Raw genomic sequence first — 4,447 nt, forward strand, 5'->3', positions numbered from 1 at the left:
GTAGCCTATCAAGCAAACAGAAAGGGAGGCATGCAGTTGTTAAATCCAGCCTCAGGCTGAACCCCAGACCAGGCCAGGCCTTACCAGCAGAATGTCATGTTTGCAAATGCCTATAGGAGTCTCTCAGCAATGGGACGGAGAGCCTCCACAGCCCATGTGTGCTCCCTCCACAATCCTTAGTGAGTGTGAGTCTTGGAGTTCAATGATTGTGGGGCGAAGCTCAAAAAGAGTTAACCATTCGGCTCCAATCAGTGGCACATTATTGGCAGTACTGACAAAATTGGCATAATTGCCTCAAGGGATCTGATTAGGCAACTGACTCCCTCCTGCGTCCTCTCCGGTGCCCTCTCTCAATTTGACACCTTGGAGGGTGGTTGCGACCTTGAGCTTTCACTTCTGAAATCCCCTGTGGAGTTGAGGTTGCCAGGTTCCCCTTTACATGCAGCTACTGTTATCGTGCTGGCATGATATTGTGCTAGCACGCAACGAATATCCAGTGAGGGGGAAGTCCTGGCAGGAGAGTTCAATAATTAAATGTTCATGTATTTAAATGAGATTCCAAACCTTCCTTGGCAGGAACCTCATCACGTCACCAGCGAGGGCTGTGGAAAATTGGGAAATGCGATCTCGCCGGTGAGAATTGCGTTTCCTGACGGATTGTGCATCCTTGTCGTCGTTCTCGCTGATGGCTAACGCATATCCACTTTTCTTTCCAAAGGTGGTGCTCAACATCAGCATTTCCAGTTTACATTTTCACTGAGAAGGTAACATTGTTTTTAACTTGGGCAAGATGATGTATGCAGAGCATGGGATGAGTGTTGATGATATCTGTGCTATTAATGATTGGATTAAGGCACTCATTCCGGGCAAGGATATTCCTTACTGTGAAGCCTTGGACATGCCTGTGTTACTGCTAATAGGTCTGACGCAACGGACAACTGAATCACTGTTAGTAGCACCAAGGCAATTGAAAAGAGAAGGAGATCTGTTAGCAGTGGGCTTTTAAAACAGGGCTTCAATTCTGCTTCTCTTCATGCTTAGCACATTCTTGAATCTGTATTTCTAATGTTATCATTGCCAAAAAAATGTAAAATTTTTTCAGACAGGCACATATTTGTGAATGTGTGCATGTGGCACCAGCAGTTATAGTTAATACAAGCTTTAATATTATTCAGTGTCTCAAGTTTCTGCTGCATAAACTCAATGAACCTATTAATAGGAACATTTAATAACGTGTTCAAAACCACTCCGAATTATTACTAAAAACTTGACAATCACAATCACCAATGGGTCTAAAAATACAATGTTGGGGTGGTAATTTTAATTCACATTTGTTTTGAGTTTCAGTTTGCTTCTCTCTTCAAAGTCATCTTAACGTGTTAAGTGAATCATTGTGAAAATCTGCTCTTCAAAGCAATTGATCCAATATTCACAAAATGTGCACCAGAAATTCAACTCATACTTTTGATGTGGGCTTCCACAATACATGCACAAATAGGACGCTTTCAAGCACTTTATAGAGCTTCAGACTTCTGAATTTTCCAAAGTTGTTTCAACTTGTATTTATGGAGTATTTTTAAAGTGAAGAGCAGCCCCATGGTACTTCACATATCAGCATAAAAAATAGACACTCAGTCAGAAAGGAAGATTTTGTAAGGGGTGATTGAAAGCTTGGTTGAAGGGATAGTTATGGAGGAGTTTTAAGAAAAAGTATAGAGATGTGGTGGAGATGTAAAGATGTTTAAAGAATGCATTTCAGAGACTAAGAACCAAGAGCCTGAAGGCACAGTAACCAACAATGGGGTGAAGGGGGAAAGGTTTGACAAATAGTTGAATTTAAGAGGAATAGAGGGCGGGATTCTCTGAAAATGGGGCTATGTCCCCATGCCAGCGGGAAAACCAGCACCAACAACTCCGGCGTCAACAGCCCCCAAAAGTGAGGAATTCTCCAATTTCTCGGGGGCTAGGTTGCTGCCAGAGTGATTCCCGCAGCTCCAGCCGGCGCCAAAGTGCCGGCCAGAGTTCGCGCATGCGGGCAATATGGCAGAGCCCTACAGGGTGCGGAGGAAAGAAGGCCCCCATAGTACCAACCCACCCGCAGATCGATTGGCCCTAATCGTGGGCCAGGCCACCGTGGGGGACCTACCCTGGACCGGATCTCCCCCCCCCACCCCACCACCCCACCCCTAGGACCGCCCCTGCATATTTACCTGCCAGATCCCGCCGTATGTGAGGTGAGTAATCCACACCGACGGGCCTGGGCAAAACTTTATGGCCACTCGGCCCATCGGGGCCCGGAGAATCACCCAGGGGGGACGCTGTAAACAGCCCCCGACCGGCGTGGCGGGAATCCCGCCGGCCCCCGAAAAACGGCGCTGGAGGATTGGGCAGCCGGCGTCGGGGCAGTGGGGAGGGATTCATGCCTCCCCCCAGGGGATTCTCCGCCCCGGTGCAGGGTCGGAGAATCCCAGCCAGAGTGTTTAGAAGGAAGGTTGTAAGGTGGAAAAAGATCGTAAGGTAGGTTAAGATCATGAAGGGATTTAAAGACATGGACAACAATGTCAATTTTAAGATGTCGGGGACAGGGAGCAAGTGTGAGTCAGCATGTGTCTGGGTGATGGGGAGCAAGATTTAATGGAGGGTAAGTTAGGAGAACTGTGAACAAATTGAAATTTGTGGATAGAAGATGGAAGGCCATGCACTGAACTACGTGTACATTTGTATTTGTATTGTTTATTGTTATAACATCATAAATGCCTTAATAAAATGTTTTTTAAAAAAAGATGGAAGGCCAAAAAAGGGAACATTGGAGCAGTTGAGTCTGGAAGTGGTGAATGCATGCATGAGGGTTTTAGTAAGGAAAGGGCTACAGTATGGACAAAGGTGGCATTATAAAGAATGTTGTAGCCTAACTTTATCATGGAAAGGATATAGGATCTTCTTTGAGAAGCGGTACACCAGGCATCATGATTGCGAATGGTCTGCATCTGATGACAGTGACCAAGAGAGAAGATGGAGTAAGTGGTGGGAGCCGATAAGAATGGCTTTGTTTTTCCCATTTTGAGCTGGAAGAAGTGGCTTGTGACTCATTGGGGACTGGATGCCCGTGGGTAAGTTGTTTGATAGCACAGAGCAGTTGAGGGACTGAGAGAGATGGTGCAGTGATAAAGCTCAGTGTTGTCATGTGGAAGCTAATTCCATGGTCAGGCTTTTAAGGATAACAGGGCTTCTGCAGTCTGGAATTTCCTCTCTAAACAGTGTCACTTGTGGCTCAATGGGCAAAATAGCAGGTTAAAATTGGGAAGACAGCAGGGTTAGAGTGGGCAAGTGACTGGCTACATTTTAACTGCCTCCCTCATCTGGTTTCCACCAGGCAGGAGAATTAAAATCAGGACCTTGCTGCTTATGCACAATGCCAATTCTGATGAAGCATGATTAATCTATCATGGACTTTTGTGAAACCATTTTTATTTTATATTTATACCCTGTATTATCTGCTTTGATGGCTAGCACAGGCAAAATAGGCCAAATGTCCTCCCATGCTGTAAATTCCTATGAGCAGGTTGCGTAAAGTTGGAGTAGTCATGTTTCAATTGCAGGTACTGTGCAATCACCATCAGAATTATACTTTGTGCACTTTACTGGATATGTACATCTTTTTCAGTTGATTTGCAGCACACTGTTTGACAGTGCCAGTACTTAATGGACGTACACTTAAATACTCCCAGCCCTCTAGGGAACTGCATTTTTGCCTTGTGGTTGTTCCTGTTTGGAAATTTTGAAAAGAAAATAAATGTTCCAGCCTTGCAGTTCAGCCGGTGACTATGATAGTTTAGACCCTGGTACAGCAATCTCTTCGATGCCTTAAAAAAAACCAGTTACATAAAACATTTAAAGCAGTTTTAACAGCCACATAGATATTGATGTTGGTTCAATGCCTGTGAACATATAAGTTTTTACTAATAGGTCTTATGTATAAGTAAGGATTATTTTGTGGTCTGGATCTTTGTTTTGCAAGATAAAAATAAAGGATGCAGTGTTAGCTCTTGATACAGGTGGGTGTGCAGCAACTCTCTCTGTGTCAGCGTGGGTTTCCTCCGGCTGCTCCAGTTTCCTCTATCAGTCCGAAGATGTGCAGGATAGATGGACTAACCATGGTAAAATTGCCCCTTAGTGACAAAAGATGTGCACGCTAGATCGGGTTACGGGGGAGTGGGTCTCGGTGGTGTGCTCTTTCAGAAGGTTGTTGCAGACTTAACGGGCTGAATGGCCCCCTTCTGCACTATAGGAATTCTATGGTGCTATAATTCCTTGCAGGCCATGCTCTACTGACCTTTCAATTTGAATAGCTGCAGGTATAAGAAGAGCTTTCCCAAAGTAATTGGCCTGTATCATACTTGACTGTGGAGCACAATATCCAATAGGACAGCACCGCAGATTACCATAA

The sequence above is a fragment of the Scyliorhinus canicula genome, chromosome 5, assembly GCF_902713615.1.
Source record: "Scyliorhinus canicula chromosome 5, sScyCan1.1, whole genome shotgun sequence".
In the NCBI taxonomy this organism is placed as follows: domain Eukaryota; kingdom Metazoa; phylum Chordata; class Chondrichthyes; order Carcharhiniformes; family Scyliorhinidae; genus Scyliorhinus; species Scyliorhinus canicula.